Source organism: Jaculus jaculus, chromosome 6 (assembly GCF_020740685.1).
Source record: "Jaculus jaculus isolate mJacJac1 chromosome 6, mJacJac1.mat.Y.cur, whole genome shotgun sequence".
NCBI classification, from domain to species: domain Eukaryota; kingdom Metazoa; phylum Chordata; class Mammalia; order Rodentia; family Dipodidae; genus Jaculus; species Jaculus jaculus.
Window position 1 is genome coordinate 147288993 of NC_059107.1, and position 19150 is coordinate 147308142.

General features: G+C 54.3%; 1 protein-coding gene across 2 annotated transcripts in view; it reads left to right on the top strand.

Moving 5' to 3' along the window:
- The window catches only part of Chst11 (carbohydrate sulfotransferase 11), a 272450-nt gene that overhangs the window by 225396 nt on the left and 27904 nt on the right, over positions 1-19150 (top strand). The window lies entirely within an intron of this gene.

Below are 19150 nucleotides of genomic sequence, written 5' to 3' on the forward strand. Positions count from 1 at the left end.
GATGACTGTCCCGCTGTGGATGGGAAAGGAAGAAGGGGTCTGTGCTGGGTTTGTTGTCACATTCAGTCACATTCACTGCAAAAGTCATGGCCGTTGTGTCCGAGGACTTAGGTAGGATGGAACGGTGTCCGAGGACACAGCTCAGAACTAGCTGCATGTCAGGGAACAGTAATTACCCCCCCACCAAACACGCACACAGACACATCCCTGGAGAGGGGATGGTGGTAGCTGCTTACTGTGTGGCTGTCAGATGAATGGGGGAGATCCCTGCATGGAGCCTGGACAAGGCTTGTTCACCCCAGCCACCACATTCCAACTGTGACAGCAGATCAATGACTTGTCACCAGCATGGCAAAAGAATAAAATAGAAGAGGATTTGCAGGAATCAGAGTGGAGACACAGCTCTGTGACAGAGCACTTGTGTGGCGTGTGTGAGTCCCTGAGTTCCGGCTGCTACAGAAAACCACCCTCAGGGCGCACGCAGTACGTGGGGTGGGGAGAAGCATTGCTTTAGCAAGTGTCTGGGGGGGGGGTTACGCTCGACTTCTCACTATGGAGTAATCAAAAACTTTGAAAGTCGGGCTGGAGAGATGGCTTAGCGGTTAAGTGCTTGCCTGTGAAGCCTAAGGACCCCGGTTCGAGGCTCGGTTCCCCAGGTCCCACGTTAGCCAGATGCACAAGGGGGCGCACGCGTCTGGAGTTCGTTTGCGGTGGCTGGAAGCCCTGGCGCGCCCATTCTCTCTCTCTCCCTCCATCTGTCTTTCTCTCTATGTCTGTCACTCTCAAATAAATAAATGAAAATGAACAAAAAAAAAATTAAAAAAAAAAAAAACTTTGAAAGTCCGCGGTGACATTTTCTCAGCCCCGAGCCTCAAAAGAAACAGTCTTGCCTTGGAGACCATAAAGCCAGTACCATGAAGTTTACATTCTGGAGCCCAGAGGCAGAATTGAAGAAAAGATTCCTTTATGTTCGGTGGGGGGGGGGGGGAATGAGCAACTCTGAACTCTAGAGGGGACCCGCTTTCCTGTGTCTCGCTGATGCGCAAGGGACGTTTACATACTCCCACACACGCTTGCGCACGCGCACACACGATACATCTGTGTATACTTGTATACTCACCAGTACACAAGCAAACCTGGACATACACGCACACACTCATACACTCACAAATGCGTGCCTGTGCACACAAACGTGTGTGCATATGGATAGGTGTGTACATAGACAAGTGCACGTGGACACACACACAAACATACACGTGTGTGAAATACACATGTGGGCCACAGCACACATTCATAAGCACATCTTCATCCCATTTCATGCACACTCATCTTGTCCCCTGTGGAGACTCCAAGGCCATTTTTAGATCTGCACCCTGGCAAGGGGACCACTAGCTACAACCAGATGATCGGGGTGTCGAGTCCACAGACTTTGCCAAACTAGGACTCAGATTTCCACCAAGTAACATCAGCAGGTCTGTTCGGTCACCTGAGTCAAGGGGACTTTGCCTGACAGAAGCCATGACTGCCTCCCAGGGGCAGGGGCGGGACTCCTGGGGATGAGTCAACAATGTGGGCTGTTGGTGGGACCCACGTGTGCCCTCCGTTGCTAGGTAGCATTGGACTAACACTCTGGCCCCAGATACTTTTTAGGGGGGGTTTCTTTTGGGTTTTTGAGGTAGGGTCTCACTGTAGTCCAGGCTGACCTGGAATTCACTATGGAGTCTCAGGGTGGCCTCGAACTCATGGTGATCCTCCTACCTCTGCCTCCCAAGTGCTGGGATTAAAGGCGTGCGCCACCACGCCTGGCTCCCCAGATATGTTTTGGTAAGAGAGAAAGCCAGTCTCTGACAGTATTCCATGAGGGGGCAGCGGGGCTGTCTTTAAAGTGTGCCAGAGCATGGCTGGCAAAGCTATGAAGGGGCTTGGTGGGTCTCACTGTGCTATCTCCCAAGACTGCATCTTCTACCTATCCCACACTGGCCTTGCCATATGTAACCAGCCCTCCAGTGAGGGCTGTCCCTAGAAACCATCTCTGCTTTGTTTTGAGATGCCCCTTTGAGGCATCATCTATTCCTTGAAGGGTCCCTTGCTTCTGCTTTATCTAGAAGCCGCTGGGGACTCCCAGGAGTGAGCCAGTGGGCGTCAGTTGGAAGGACTGTCAATTTCACCCTAGTGGTTCCCTTAGCAGGAAGTAATGGCCAAATGGTGAATGTGTGGAAAGAAGCAGGATCCAGGGTGTGAGTGAGGGTCAGCGGTCCTGGATCCAAGGTCAAGGCACATTCAGATAGGGCCCAGATGGAGAGGAGCCCCAGACGCACTTGCTACTGTACATCGTTAAGTCTATTTATTTATTCAAGACAGGGAGGGAGGGAGAATGTGCCCGCTGGGGCCTCCAGCCACTGCAAATGAACTCCAGATGTATGTACCACCTTGTGCATCTGGCTTATGTGGGACCTGGAGAATTGAACCTGGGTCCTTAGGCTTTGCAGGCAAGTGCCTTAACCTCTAAGCCATCTCTTCAGCCCCTGCTGCTGTGCATTTTTTTAAAAAATATTTTTACGCTTATTTTATTTATTTATTTGAGAGAGGAGAGAGAGAATGGGCATGCCAGGGGCCCTAGCCACTGCAAACAAACTCCAGACCCATGCGCCACCGTGTGCATCTGTTACCGTGTGGGTACTGGAGGATCAAGCCTGGTCCTTGGGCTTCACAGGCAAGCACCTTAACCGCTAAGCCATATCTCCGGCCCATGCTTTACATTTTGACGACGCAACACATCAGATGTCAGAAAGGAAACTGAAAAACAATGAAACTCAGCAGAAAACAGCAGAGTTGCCTGACAGGTGGAAGCAGAAGCCACCCTGCCCATGCTCCCGATGCCTTCTGAAGACGCAGGGTGCCCTCTGTCCGCACTCCCGCTGGCTGAAGAGCCAGCAAGGACATAGTGGAGGCGCTGGCAGGTACCAGTCACGTGCCAGGTGGCTTTGGGGACAGGAACGTGAACCAGGCAGACACTGAGGCTCGCCTCCAGAGGAGGGACAGATGTCAAGGAAATAGTGGCAGCCACCACAGCTAGGTAAAGCATGCTGGAGGCCTGTCCCCTGCCAGCTCTGAGCTGCTCCAGGGAGCGTGAATTGAGCTCAACTAGTTCAAATGAAGCAGCTGACAGAACATCTCACTGAGTCCCCACAGCATCTCTTCGAGGAAGGGTTGCTGTGACTTGCTCGGGGACCCCAGGGGAGGAAGGGGCAGAGCCCAGTGGAGACTTGCACTTCTCTCCGTGGGGTGCCAGCGGTGGAGCGGGCACTCAGCCCTCCCTCCTCACAGATGCCGCATCTGAGGATTCAAACCACCACAGCTCAAGAATATTCAAGATAATTACATCGGCACTGAACACGTACAGATGGGTTTTGTCATTATTCCCTGAGCAATGCAATGAAACAATAATTTGCATAGCATTTACACCCTATTAGGCACTGGAAGTGATCTGGGGATCGTTTAAAGTACTGAGGAGTGTGTGCCGGTGGCCTGCAGACCCAGCTCCATCTCACGCGAGGGACCGGAGCATCGGAAGACTCTGACATGCACGCGGGCTCCTGCGCCCTTCTTCCCACAGATAGCGGCAGACGGCTGCATTGTACGAGTCCGTTCCTATGAAATGTTCAGAATAACTAGAGCCATAGTCAGAAGCCAGTAGTTGCTTAAGACGTCCGGTGCCTCTTTGAAGCAGTGGGCATTGCAAACCACTGTGTGGGCTGTATCTTAGTAAAGTCCAGCCTTCCTGCCCCTTACTGCTCATAGCTGGACCAGTTTCCTCCTCCCTCCACACCCCACTTTCTCTGCCCCTCCAGCCAACCCCACACCACTCTACTTCCCCCAGTGGACTTTTGGCTCCTCTGCATTGCACAGTGCGGAGAGGAAAAGGTGCACAAAGACCCTTGCTTCCCACATGCTCTTGAATCACTATTGGCTTTCTCGGATCTGTGACCGTCTATCTCTGGGATGGTTCCTTTGTAGGTTTTACATCTCTTTGGAGACTCTTCTGTCCTGAAACTCTATTCCTGCTGTGGCTTCCACCTCATCCCCAGCTGTTCTGCAGCCCCTCGGCCTGGCCATGCCTTAGCCAGCCCGCCAGATAGTCTCCCCTCGCCCAGGCCCAAGGCTGTCCCTGCCAGACGCCCTGCAGGGTCCCACATGGTGCACGAGAAGCCCCCATTATCCTTCACCTGGTGACGACACCCCAGAACGGGGCTGATCTCCAACCAAGCGAGCTTCCTGTCCTTCCCTGGTTAGAACATAGGTTTGAGCCTCCTTCTTTTGGGGGAACGGACAGCTTTCACCAGTAAACTTCACTAGAACCTCTTCCCCATCTCCTAAAATCAGCTCTTTGGTGCCTGCCATGAGTGAGGCTGAGTGGGATTGTAGGTGAGGTGAAGGTGACCCGGACAATGGGTGCTCTAGGGTCTCCTGTGACTGCAAACGAACTCCAGATGTGTACTCCGCTTTGTGCATCTATCTGGCTTCGTGTAGGTACTGGGGAATTGAACCCGGGCCATCAGGCTTTGTAGGCAAACGCCTTTAACCTCTAAGCCATCTCTTCATCCCCTCAACTCCTCTTTTGTGAATTTTGAGTCTAGTCCACCCCTCCTTAAGATGGCACTACTGACTAGCATCTCTGACTGCAGTGGAAGCTTCCGGTAGAACGCCCTAATACAGTCATCAGGGATTTGGACTTGGGGAAGGGGTGTGTCCCCACATCTTCCCCACAGCAGCCTACTGTGTCATGTCCAGTAAACCCCTCGTCATGCTAGATAGGCCTGTTCATGACACATCTCCTGAGATGCCCACATGTGCTCTTTAAAATGTCCCTTTGGAAACAGTGCCCTGAACTCGCCGGTGGCTTGGATTCTATTCACTGATGGATGTAGGGGCTCCCCACAATTTATTGCTCTGTGGTGACACCTTCTGAACAGGTTATGTAGTGACATAAATCACAGATACTTTTAAAAAATAGAAAGAAGGGCTGGAGAGGCTTAGCAGTTAAGGCACTTGCCTGAGAAGCCAAAGAATTCATGTTCAAATCTCTAGGCTCCATGTAAGCTAGACTCACAGTGACATAAGCACGCAATGTTGCACATGTACACAAGGGGGCGCAATGTCTGGAGTTTATTTATAGCAACTGAAGGCCCTGGCAGGCCCATTCTCTCTCTCTTTCTCTCCCTCTCTCCCTCTCTCCCTCTCTCCCTCTCTCCCTCTCTCCCTCTCTCCCTCTCTCCCTCTCTCTCTCTCTCTCTCTCTCTCTCTCTCTCTCTCTCATAAATAATAAAAAAAAAATAGAAAGAAAAGCAAGCTGGCATTGCCAAGCTCCTTTGGGGTTTAGATCTGCTCTCTGGCAGTTACATCAAAGGCTGGAGTGGGCTTGTCACACGGAGAGGATAGGATATGACATTTGAAATGACACCACCCCCTTTCTGCTGTGAATAAACAACCAGGCTCATTTTTTAAATGCCCTTAATGTAGATTTCCCAATTAATCTTGGGAAGGACCCAAGGACGGTGTCAGCCAATTCATAATTGAGTCCACATGGAAGGGTTGCAGGAATGAGAAACAGGAGTTTTATTCTCTTCTCTGCATGTGCAGTGACACTTTTTATGCAGAGAGTGCCTGGTGGATAAGAAAGGACCTTTGAGGGTGAAGTAGAGGTGGCCGCCAGACTCACTGAAGAGGAGAATGATATGTTAGAAATATTGTGCAATGGGCTGGAGAGATGGCTTAGCAGTTAAGGAACTTGCCTACAAAGCCAAAGAACCCAGGTTTGATTCCCCAGGACACACATAAGCCAACTACACAAGGTGCACATGCATCTAGGGTTCTTTTGCAGTGGCTGGAGGCACTGGTGCACCCATTCTATCTGCCTGTCTCCCCCCCCCCCCACACACACACAAATAAATAAATAAATATAAAAAATATTTTTAAAAAGAAATTGTGTGTATGTGTGTGTATTGGAACACAAGGCTGGGTGAGTCTTGAATCACTTGGTTCCAGGTCCACTTTGGCTTCAATATTTGATGATATTGTCATGTTCCAACATAGAGAGGCCACCATAGGTTTCTTGAGGTCACTGCCTGGTCCACCCACTGCCTTCTGTAGCCTCAAATAACTGGTTAGGCCAAACCTGTCATGCATCCCTGGGCTACCTGAGACCCCGTCTCAAAGAAAAATAAATGAATTGGTGGGCTGGAGAGATGGCTTAGTGGTTAAGCGCTTGCCTATGAAGCCTAAGGACCCCAGTTTGAGGCTCGATTCCCCAAGAGCCACGTTAGCCAGATGCACAAGGGGGTGCATACATCTGGAGTTCATCTGCAGTGGCTGGAGGCCCTGGCGCTCCCATTCTCTCCCTCTCTCTCTCTCTCTCTCTGCCTCTTTCTCTCTCTGTCACTCAAATAAATAAATAAATAAATATAAACAAAAAGAAAAAAATGAATTGGCTGTATCAGGAGCAACAAGGGACAAGGTTGTGGACACAAAAAGGAAGGAAATCTTCTCAGGCAAGCTGAGTCTCTACATAAGAACAAATTAGTGGGCTGGAGGGATGGCTTAGAGGTTAAGGCACTTGCTTGTAAAGCCAAAGACCCAGGTTCGATTCCCCAGGACCCCCACATAAGCCAGATGCACAAGGTAGCGCATGCGTCTGGAGTTCATTTGCAGTGGCTAGAGGCCCTGGCACACCCATTCTCTCTCTCTCTCTCTCTCCCTCTCTCTCTCTCTCTCTCTCTCTCTCTCTTCCTCTCCCTCTTTCTCTCTCAAATAGATAAAAATAAAAATAATAAAAGCTTAAGAAAAAGGACTTAACACTGTTAACACATGACCATAGTTACATATAAGGTTTTACTTTAAAAAGGAACAACAACAACAAAAGGAACAAATTAGTGTTGGGTCTGAGTAGTCAGGAAGTCAGGAATGGGCTGTTAGGCTGTGAAAGCCAAGCTGAGAGCTTACTTTGACCCACTGCCTACGAGGCACTGGATGAGCATTTGGCATAAACTGTGTCCTGCAGGTTCTTTAGTTGGGTACCGCCCTTATGATTTCTGGTGACACCTGAGGAAACTGAAGGTCAGAGAAGCTCTGCCCTTTTCCCCATGGCCCACAGCCAGTGAGAGTTAAGGCAGGCTTTGGAGTCTGGCTCCAGGACCCCACTTTTAGCTTTCATCTTTCTTGCTGAGGTCAGAGGCAAAAGAGAGAGACCGTTCATTCATGGCACATTTACTATGTGCCTGACAGCAGTCTCCACTCCACACATGGGGAGGTCACAAGCCAGAGCAGTCAGGGAACATGCCCAAGGTCACACAGCTAGAAGGGAGTAGAGCCAGGTCTGTGTGTTTCTGGAGCCTGAGCAGCGGCCACCTCCTGGCCCTGAGCCCTCGAGGATTTGGAAAGAGTGCCCTAGAAAGAGACTGCTGGGCACCTCTGTTCAGGCCAGCTGCAGAACCAGCCGCGTTGAAGGGATTATATCCTGGCCAGTGAGGGCCTCCTGCCCACAGCCCCTCTGAGGCTGCGCTGAAGTCATCATTCTTTAAACCTCTGTATTAATCACATGTCTCATGGCTATGACAAAATACCCAACAAAAGCAACTTAAAGAAGGAGGGTTTGGGTGCCGGAGAGATGGCTTAGCAGTTAAAGCACTTCCCTGCAAAGATTAAGGACCCAGGTTCAAGTCCCCAGAACTGACATAAGCCAGATGCACAGGTGACACGTGCATGGTCACAAAATGGCACACACATCTGGAGTTCGATTGTAGTGGCTAAGGCTCTGACATGCCAATCCTCTCTCGCTCTCTCTCTCTCTCTCTCTCTCTCTCAAGATATAAAATAATAAAAAAGGAGGGTTTTATCTGGGCTCACAGTTTGAGAATGCAGTCTGTTATATCGGAAAAGGCTTGGCTGCGGGAGCCTGAGGTAGCTGGCCCAAGTCAATGTCACCATTGCCTCTGCTGCCGGGGAGCACAGAGAGGTGAATGCTGCTCAGCTCCCTTCCTCCTCCTCATCCAGTCCTGGAACCAGCCCTTGTGATGGTGCTCCCCACACTCAGGGCAGGTTGTCCCTCCTCAGTTAAACCTTCTAAGAAACACCCTCATAAATGTGCGCAGAAATGTGTTTCCATGGTGATTCTACATCCCATCAAGTTAACAATGGAAACGACCCTTACAGCCCTCTCTCTCTCTCTCTCTCTCTCTCTCTCTCTCTCTCTCTCCAAGTGAATGGAGGCTGCTTCTCACAGACATAATAATACCAGCTTGACAAAGCCAGCTCTCATCAGCCTTGAAGCCTGGACCACTTAGTCTTCCCCTGTTTGAGAAGGAGGCTAGTATGCTAAGGAGATGTCTTCCGTTGTTTTGTGTAAGCAGACCCCATCTCCTCCCCCATCCATTCCCAGTGCTCCCACATCAATAAGGAAAGGCATGCCTGCAGCCCCTCACACATGTAGCTCACTGCAGACCCGGGGAAGGGGCAGAAGGCTGGGGTGTAGGGGTGCGGGGATGAGCTGCAGGGGACACTGTCAACTGACCGGGGCTCCACGGGCTGTGGTTATCTCGACCCCAGGCCTCTGCTAGGGGATTTGACATGGAGTAACAGCAGGCTGTGCGTATGTCTATGACATAACACCCTCCTGGGCAGAGAACAGCCCAAAAGGACAGTGTAAAGAGGACACTTGCAACCTAGGGCATGTCCGCAAAGCGCAGCAGGAGCCGCGCCCCTGGGATGCGTGTCAGGCACCTTTTCTGTCTGTCCCATGAGGCTGCTTCCCGCGGTCAGATCCTCCCTGGGATGTCTGGGTCCTAATCTGAGGCTTTAGTGCTGACGGATCCAAGGTGCTGCTGCTCCAGCTCTTACTGTAGGAGGGGCGAGCCGATTCCAGTCTTCACCATGTCCACACGCACCCAAGGCTGGGGAGAGGCCGCCCGAGAACCCAGTAGGAACCGCAGACTGGGCCAATGAGTTGGGGGTGTGCTGGTGGCATTTTTTGCCAGCCCACCCTCAGCAGACCTTTTGTGTCACTTCCGGAAGGTCCTTGGGGTCAGGTCACTGTCACCTCGACAAAATGGGTGAATGAACTGCGTCGGAAATGGAGGAGCTGAGCAGCTACCCGACCCCTTCACACTGTTGCAGAGCTTCCCCCCCACCGCGCCCCTCCCCAGCGCTAGTTTGGAGCATTGCTCTTCCAGCCGCTCGCGTCTGATGCGTGGCTTGTGCACGTACCTGGCTGCCTTTCTAAAGGTCAAAGCACATGAAGAAGGGGTGCGGGGAGAGACCCGCTTACGGATCCCGTCCTGTGAGCAGCTCATCCAAGAGCCGCCATCAAGGGTCGCCCTGCCCCTCCGGATTTGAGCCCCAAAGACTGTGGGAGATGGAGACACTGGGCAGAAAATCCCCGGCTTGGGAGGGAGGTTGTGATGCCAAGCGCACACCTAACCCGCTACTAGGTAACTGTGGTGCCGGGGACCATGTCTCCATCAGTAAGCCAGGCATGGGTTCTTGGCCTTTACTGCTCTTGGGGCTGGGGTTAGGGAGGCCAGAGGGGCCAGTACTCAGGAAGGAGCTTTCCTTCGTTTCGTTTTGTTTGATGGTTTTGTGGTTTCTAGTTTCCGATGTTGCTTTGGTGCACTCCCTAAGTGCTTCACCACTGATCCACAGCCTCATGCGTGCTCCCTAAGTGCTCCACCACTGATCCCCAGCCTCGTGCGTGCTCCCTAAGTGCTCCACCACTGATCCCCAGCCTCGTGCGTGCTCCCTAAGTGCTCCACCACTGATCCCCAGCCTCGTGCGTGCTCCCTAAGTGCTCCACCACTGATCCACAGCCTCGTGCGTGCTCCCTAAGTGCTCCACCACTGATCCCCAGCCTCGTGCGTGCTCCCTAAGTGCTCCACCACTGATCCCCAGCCTCGTGCGTGCTCCCTAAGTGCTCCACCACTGATCCCCAGCCTCGTGCGTGCTCCCTAAGTGCTCCACCACTGATCCCCAGCCTCGTGTGTGCTCCCTAAGTGCTCCACCACTGATCCCCAGCCTCGTGCGTGCTCCCTAAGTGCTCCACCACTGATCCCCAGCCTCGTGCGTGCTCCCTAAGTGCTCCACCACTGATCCCCAGCCTCGTGCGTACTCCCTAAGTGCTCCACCACTGATCCCCAGCCTCGTGCGTGCTCCCTCAGTGCTCCACCACTGATCCACAGCCTCGTGCGTGCTCCCTAAGTGCTCCACCACTGATCCACAGCCTCGTGCGTGCTCCCTAAGTGCTCCACCACTGATCCACAGCCTCGTGCGTGCTCCCTAAGTGCTCCACCACTGATCCCAGCCTCGTGCGTGCTCCCTAAGTGCTCCACCACTGATCCACAGCCTCGTGCGTGCTCCCTAAGTGCTCCACCACTGATCCACAGCCTCGTGCGTGCTCCCTCAGTGCTCCACCACTGATCCACAGCCTCGTGCGTGCTCCCTAAGTGCTCCACCACTGATCCCAGCCTCGTGCGTGCTCCCTAAGTGCTCCACCACTGATCCCCAGCCTCGTACGTGCTCCCTAAGTGCTCCACCACTGATCCCCAGCCTCGTGCGTGCTCCCTCAGTGCTCCACCACTGATCCACAGCCTCGTGCGTGCTCCCTAAGTGCTCCACCACTGATCCCCAGCCTCGTGCGTGCTCCCTAAGTGCTCCACCACTGATCCCCAGCCTCGTGCGTGCTCCCTAAGTGCTCCACCACTGATCCCCAGCCTCGTGCGTGCTCCCTAAGTGCTCCACCACTGATCCCCAGCCTCGTGCGTGCTCCCTAAGTGCTCCACCACTGATCCCCAGCCTCGTGCGTGCTCCCTAAGTGCTCCACCACTGATCCCCAGCCTCGTGCGTGCTCCCTAAGTGCTCCACCACTGATCCCCAGCCTCGTGCGTGCTCCCTAAGTGCTCCACCACTGATCCACAGCCTCGTGCGTGCTCCCTAAGTGCTCCACCACTGATCCACAGCCTCGTGCGTGCTCCCTAAGTGCTCCACCACTGATCCCAGCCTCGTGCGTGCTCCCTAAGTGCTCCACCACTGATCCACAGCCTCGTGCGTGCTCCCTAAGTGCTCCACCACTGATCCACAGCCTCGTGCGTGCTCCCTAAGTGCTCCACCACTGATCCACAGCCTCGTGCGTGCTCCCTCAGTGCTCCACCACTGATCCCCAGCCTCGTGCGTGCTCCCTAAGTGCTCCACCACTGATCCCAGCCTCGTGCGTGCTCCCTAAGTGCTCCACCACTGATCCCCAGCCTCGTACGTGCTCCCTAAGTGCTCCACCACTGATCCCCAGCCTCATGCGTGCTCCCTCAGTGCTCCACCACTGATCCCCAGCCTCGTGCGTGCTCCCTAAGTGCTCCACCACTGATCCACAGCCTCGTGCGTGCTCCCTAAGTGCTCCACCACTGATCCCCAGCCTCGTGCGTGCTCCCTAAGTGCTCCACCACTGATCCACAGCCTCGTGCGTGCTCCCTAAGTGCTCCACCACTGATCCCCAGCCTCGTGCGTGCTCCCTAAGTGCTCCACCACTGATCCACAGCCTCGTGCATGCTCCCTAAGTGCTCCACCACTGATCCCCAGCCTCGTGCGTGCTCCCTAAGTGCTCCACCACTGATCCCCAGCCTCGTGCGTGCTCCCTAAGTGCTCCACCACTGATCCCCAGCCTCGTACGTGCTCCCTAAGTGCTCCACCACTGATCCCCAGCCTCGTACGTGCTCCCTAAGTGCTCCACCACTGATCCACAGCCTCGTGCGTGCTCCCTAAGTGCTTCACCACTGATCCCCAGCCTCGTGCGTGCTCCCTAAGTGCTCCACCACTGATCCCCAGCCTCGTGCGCGCTCCCTCAGTGCTCCACCACTGATCCCAGCCTCGTGCGTGCTCCCTAAGTGCTCCACCACTGATCCCCAGCCTCGTGCGTGCTCCCTAAGTGCTCCACCACTGATCCCCAGCCTCGTGCGTGCTCCCTAAGTGCTCCACCACTGATCCACAGACTCGTGCGTGCTCCCTAAGTGCTCCACCACTGATCCACAGCCTCGTGCGTGCTCCCTCAGTGCTCCACCACTGATCCACAGCCTCGTGCGTGCTCCCTAAGTGCTCCACCACTGATCCCAGCCTCGTGCGTGCTCCCTAAGTGCTCCACCACTGATCCCCAGCCTCGTACGTGCTCCCTAAGTGCTCCACCACTGATCCCCAGCCTCGTGCGTGCTCCCTCAGTGCTCCACCACTGATCCCCAGCCTCGTGCGTGCTCCCTAAGTGCTCCACCACTGATCCACAGCCTCGTGCGTGCTCCCTAAGTGCTCCACCACTGATCCCCAGCCTCGTGCGTGCTCCCTAAGTGCTCCACCACTGATCCCCAGCCTCGTGCGCGCTCCCTCAGTGCTCCACCACTGATCCCAGCCTCGTGCGTGCTCCCTAAGTGCTCCACCACTGATCCCCAGCCTCGTGCGTGCTCCCTAAGTGCTCCACCACTGATCCCCAGCCTCGTGCGTGCTCCCTAAGTGCTCCACCACTGATCCACAGCCTCGTGCGTGCTCCCTAAGTGCTCCACCACTGATCCACAGCCTCGTGCGTGCTCCCTCAGTGCTCCACCACTGATCCACAGCCTCGTGCGTGCTCCCTAAGTGCTCCACCACTGATCCCAGCCTCGTGCGTGCTCCCTAAGTGCTCCACCACTGATCCCCAGCCTCGTACGTGCTCCCTAAGTGCTCCACCACTGATCCCCAGCCTCGTGCGTGCTCCCTCAGTGCTCCACCACTGATCCCCAGCCTCGTGCGTGCTCCCTAAGTGCTCCACCACTGATCCACAGCCTCGTGCGTGCTCCCTAAGTGCTCCACCACTGATCCCCAGCCTCGTGCGTGCTCCCTAAGTGCTCCACCACTGATCCCCAGCCTCGTACGTGCTCCCTAAGTGCTCCACCACTGATCCACAGCCTCGTGCATGCTCCCTAAGTGCTCCACCACTGATCCCCAGCCTCGTGCGTGCTCCCTAAGTGCTCCACCACTGATCCCCAGCCTCGTGCGTGCTCCCTCAGTGCTCCACCACTGATCCCAGCCTCGTGCGTGCTCCCTAAGTGCTCCACCACTGATCCCCAGCCTCGTGCGTGCTCCCTAAGTGCTCCACCACTGATCCCCAGCCTCGTGCGTGCTCCCTAAGTGCTCCACCACTGATCCACAGCCTCGTGCGTGCTCCCTAAGTGCTCCACCACTGATCCCCAGCCTCGTGCGTGCTCCCTAAGTGCTCCACCACTGATCCCCAGCCTCGTGCGTGCTCCCTAAGTGCTCCACCACTGATCCACAGCCTCGTGCGTGCTCCCTAAGTGCTCCACCACTGATCCACAGCCTCGTGCGTGCTCCCTAAGTGCTCCACCACTGATCTCCAGCCTTGTGCGTGCTCCCTAAGTGCTCCACCACTGATCCCCAGCCTCGTGCGTGCTCCCTAAGTGCTCCACCACTGATCCCCAGCCTCGTGCGTGCTCCCTAAGTGCTCCACCACTGATCCCCAGCCTCGTGCGTGCTCCCTAAGTGCTCCACCACTGATCCACAGCCTCGGGCGTGCTCCCTAAGTGCTCCACCACTGATCCCCAGCCTTGTGCGTGCTCCCTAAGTGCTCCACCACTGATCCCCAGCCTCGTGCGTGCTCCCTAAGTGCTCCACCACTGATCCCCAGCCTCGTGCGTGCTCCTTAAGTGCTCCACCACTGATCCACAGCCTCGTGCGTGCTCCCTAAGTGCTCCACCACTGATCCACAGCCTCGTGCGTGCTCCCTAAGTGCTCCACCACTGATCCCCAGCCTCGTGCGTGCTCCCTAAGTGCTCCACCACTGATCCCCAGCCTCGTGCGTGCTCCCTCAGTGCTCCACCACTGATCCCCAGCCTCGTGCGTGCTCCCTAAGTGCTCCACCACTGATGTGCAGCCCCAGCTCATAGGGAAGGCTTGCACATATAAAAGATGTGTGACAAGGGCGAGAAGGGGCTGGCCTTGATGATGATGATGCAGGTGATACTGACTTGGCTCTGCACCGAAAGGCCGCTCATAAACTAAGCTGGTGGCAGGTAGGGTCTCTGCGCAGTGCCTAGTACTGGGACTGCCATGAGGAACATTCTAGAAAGTATTGCCTTAGGTGAGTATGTGAATAAATACATACATAGTGTTCCAAACATCATGGGACAAGGGAGGTTGTACGAAGCCAGTCCCTAGCAGCTCAGAAGTCATGTTAGAAGGTGAAGGAAACGATGGGACTGTTTTTGCTTTCCTGTCATTGCTGTGAGCATTACCACGAATACAGAAGCTGGTCACAGCATAAAGGTATATCATGGTTCTGGAGGTCAGGGAGTCTGACATGGGTCCCACGTGGCTGGCATCCATTGGATTATAGTATCCACGGCCATGGTGGTGCCCTTCCATTCTCAGAGGCACTGGCAGTGGCCAGAGGAGCCTCTCCCCAGCTCATCCCTGCGTGTCCTCCTCCATAAGGAAGGACCTCTGTGGTGACATGACATCACCCAGACCACCGAGGACCACCTCCATACTTCAGGGTCATGTGATTAGCAATGTTCACTCTACCAGCTCCTTTCCTGTCCCTAGCCAAGGAGCGGCACTTCATTCGGTTTCTTGAGTCAGTATATGGGCTTAACTCGGCCAGCTGGAGGGGTTTCAGCTCACTGCCACAAACCCTTTGGGGGGAGAAGGGGACTCGGCTACTATGCATCAGGCCATTCCCAGCCACTCTTCAGGCATGTGTCAGGTACAGGGGGAAAAAAGCTTCAGGGAGGGATAGTAAGCCAGGCTAGAGGCAGGACTCCCCACCACACCCCGAGAGCCATAGGTGCCATAAGCAGCGTTCTCCTACCCAGAGCCCGCCTTCACAGAGCTTGTATTCCATGAAGGGCTCTTCATCAGGCTGCCATGACAGCCCTTTGAAGCCGTCCGCTTGTCACTCCTGTTTAACACACGAGAAAGCAGAGGCTCAGAGACGTTTGGTGACTTACCTAAGTTCCTACGGCCCATTCCAGAACCCTACTCTCCCTGGTCCTCGGCTGCTCTGCTCCTCATGCCCACTGTTTCAAGTGGGTGGTACATCCTCAGGGGAGGACGGGGGTTCTTCTTAATCCCCACAGCTGAGATTAGGAGACAGATCAGGGACAGCCGTGTGCTCAGCCCAGTGTGACCCAGGCATGAAGTGACCTGCCGGGAGCCTTGCCCGCACAACACAGCCTGGCTGCGCATTATTAATGGAGAATCGTGGGGGGGGGGGGTAGTTCCACAGTTCTCCCTCTCTGTGCTGCCCCTCCAGGATGCTGGCCGGGTTTTGCCACCCTTTTACAGGGCAGCAGTTCCCACTGCTTTAGACCTGAAACGGAGTGGCATCTCCCGCCTCCTCCCAGGACCGTCACAGGGCCAGCCTGCACGTTGCTAGGAACTGGCAGGTGTGATCGTTGAGAGGCAATGTGGCTGGCTCCCAGGTGCCACTTAATGAGCAGTTCCAATCCATGGATGACAGAAGGAGGTGCCGCTGTATCTCGATGAAATAGAACAAGGGAGGAGTTTGGGAAACAGGATAGAAGGCACTGGCGCTTGGCCAGCAAGCTGCAAGCCATGAGCTACTCGGGGAAGGCTGTCGGGCTAGCCAGAGTGTGCGACCCCACACGTTTCTCTCCTGGGAGGGGGGGTTCGGCCTCTGCAAGGAAAGGACATGGAATGGAGCACAGCTGTGAGCCGCCTTCTCTCCCTGCCCTCCAGGGCTGGCTTTTTTCCCCTCGGCCCTCTAGCTCTGGCCAGCCGTAGTGATTCCAGAATGGAGAAGCCATGCACCACACATTCTGGTGCCGTCTCCCCGGCCCATGGCTCCTGCGTCCCAAACTTGGATGCCCATTAGTGGCTGGGGAGAGATCAGAGTCCCTGCCTCCCTTGACAGGGATGTCGGCGTCTCTTTATGGTTAAGGGGGTTGTGTGAGGAAACACCATGTTGACGTCTGCGCTGGGAATCTCATTGTCCCACATCAGCTGGATCCGGGCTGACTACGTTCCAGAAGCCCACGTGCTGTTGGCCCGCAGCTACCGCCTAACAATCTATTCATAGCTACCATTCGCTCTCTCTTTAAAGGATGCGTTGCTCTAGCTGGCAGTCAAGTGGCCAGACTGCATGCCAGCACCTTCCAAGTTATAAACACAGCTGTTAGTCAGGACACCTTGCTTCTAGCAAGTATTCTTTAGGATAAAGCTTTAAGGAGTGGCCCGTGCCCTGGGGCCATGGCACAGCGGGTGGGCAGCTCTGGGACACCAGGAGGAGTGGCAAGGATGCACCAAGGGCTCCGGGTGCTGTACGGCCTCCATTTCCTCACCCGGAACCACCAGTGGAGCCCTTCTGACCCATAGCCCAGGGCCTGGCCCCCTGCCTCGGGTCCACAGCTGGAGAAGTGGAAACAGTTTACAGTTCCTGCCCTCTGGACTCCACACCTTGGGTCTAAGGCCACTGTGGTCCTGTAAATATGGCTCTTCCTATAAACAAGGCAAGTGGATGTTTCTGGTCCCATAAACATTGTGGGGGGGGGGGCAGAAGGCATCTGGAGACACTAGAAACAGCTCAAAACTACTGTTAACGCATTTTTAAAATTTTATTTACTTATTTGAGAGAGAGAACAGCAGATGGAAAGAGAATGGACACGCCAGGGCCTCCAGCCAAATGAACTCTAGATGCACGCACCACGTTGTGCATCTGATTTACATGGGTCCTAGGGAATCAAACTAGGGTCCTTTGGCTTTGCCGGCAAGCGCCTTAACCGCAAAGCCATCTCTTCAGCCCCTGGCTCAAAACTAGTTTAATGACATATAGTAGTTGCCTGTCTTTGTGGACAACAGTCCAGTAATTTGGTACCACGAGGTGATCAAGTCAGGGTACTTAGCGTTGCCATCTCCTGACCTTGTCCTCATTCTTCATAAAACATGGAATGAGTAGGTGTGAACTGGAGTCGACCCTGTGCTGTAGACAGTGCACACTTGGGTTTTATTATCCAACAATCTGTGCAGCAGGGCCTGTGATTGTCCCCCTGATGCAGGTGAAATAAAAGCAACTAAAATTGGGCTACAGAGATGGTTGGCCGTTAAGGCATTTGCCTGCAAAGCCAAAGGACCCAGGTGTGATTCCCCAGTACACACATGAGCCAGATGCACAAGGGGGCGCATGTGTCTGGAGTTCGTCTGCAGTGGCTAGAGGCCCTGGTGCTCTTATTCTCTCTCTCACCCTCTTCCTCCCCACTCCCTCTCTCTCTCAAATAGTTAAATAAATAAAATATTTTGTTTATCCACAGCCTCACAAATCAGGACTCCTAACCTGACAGATACATGATCCAGGAAAAGTGCAACACAACACTGCCGCCCCACTTCTGGGAAGTGTCTTTGTGTTTGGTTCCGTGTTCCAGTGTTTACTGGGGTCCTACGAGCCCCTTCCAGAGCCAGCTACGGGCTCTTCCTTAGGCACACCTCACCCACTGCCCTCCAAGGAGAAGAGGGTGCATGTATCTTCTGGCTGGGCAGGCCTCCCAGGGACCCCCCACCCCCAGTACCCTGACCTTTTCCACTGAGCCGAGTTATCACAGTGCCTGGTCTCTAGCTATGAGCGCCCAACCATCAGGGGCTAGTCCCATCTGTAGACATGGGGCTCAGCAGGAGAAGAGCCCCCAGCTTCCCTGGGCGTTCCTGCTGATTTACTCTTCAAGAGGACAAAGGAAAGAAATAATTGGAGAGGACTCGTAAGTAGCAATTGCCTTTTGAAAAGAACAGCACAAGTTCACCTATATGGAAAGTGGGACACCATGAACTTATCTGACTTTTTTTTTCCAATTGATTTATTCATTTGAACATGTATGTGTGTACATGTATGTATGTACATATGTGCCCATCAGGGCCTCTCGCTGCTTCCAACAAATGCCAGATGCTTGTGCCACCTTTTGCATCCAGCTTATGCGGGTGGCTTGAGAATTGGACCCAGGCAGGTGGGCTTTACAAGCAAGTGCCTTTAGCCACTGAACCATCTCCCTACCCCTTGTCTGTCTGTTCAGATGGGTGTGTATTGGCTTCTCTCACCTCCTCACCAGCTCGGGCTGGTGGGCATAGAGTGCTAGGGGTCCAAGAGAGAAGCTGGGGGCGTGGCCTGGGCCATCCCTATCCTAAACATACTTTCTCCCTCTCTCTCTGTGTCTCATACACAGACATACACACAGTGTCCACACAGCTACCTCAAAAACAGCACCCTTAACATTCCTATTTTACTGACCTTCAGTGCCACACTCACAGGAAAAAGCCTGTCTTGTTGAACCGGTGCCTCAGTTTCCCTTTCTGTAGAATAGGAATTCTAATACCGCAAACTCCTATCTTCGGATCTGTGTGAAGAGGAAACGAGTTTAACCATGCTGCCCAGTTCACTTATGCTGACAGTGCTGATCCCGGGCGCGGCGTCTAGCTCACGCTCGGGATGGGAGCCATCACTGCCGCGCAGCCTTTCTGTCTGTCACCCCGTGTCCCTCACACAGGGAGCAGGGATGTCACATTTCCAGAACTACTTCAAAGGAAAGACAACGGTGGGGTCTCCTGCGCACGTCTGTAGGTAGTTGGGGTAGTAAGACTGTGCTGGGGGGCTGGCAGAGTGCCCACAGGCAGGCCTGATCCCCTCAGTGCCCTGAGGAATCCTTAAAACCATTTCATAAACAGGAAGACAAGAAGTTAAGGTAGTGCCTGAAGTCATGGTGGTGTACAAGTGACAGAGTCTAAACTCACATCCAGGTCTCAACTCTACATCCTGCCTGTGTGTTTTCACTCTCATTAGAGGCGACACAGTCGTACCACATTGTAGTTCCCTGGTTTCTCTGGTCACTGGGAAGCCCAAGTGGGATTCCCAAACTTGTCATTCCCCTAACCATGGCTGTTGGTATATTTCCTGTATGTATTAGCTGCTAGGAGGTGGGTTTATAAAACATAGCCAGTGGGCTGGAGAGATGGCTTAGCGGTTAAGGCGTTTGCCTGCAAAGCCAAAGGATCCCAGTTAGACTCTCCAGGACCCATGTAAGCCAGATGCACAAGGGGCGCTGCATCTGGAGTTCGTTTGCAGTGGCTGGAGGCC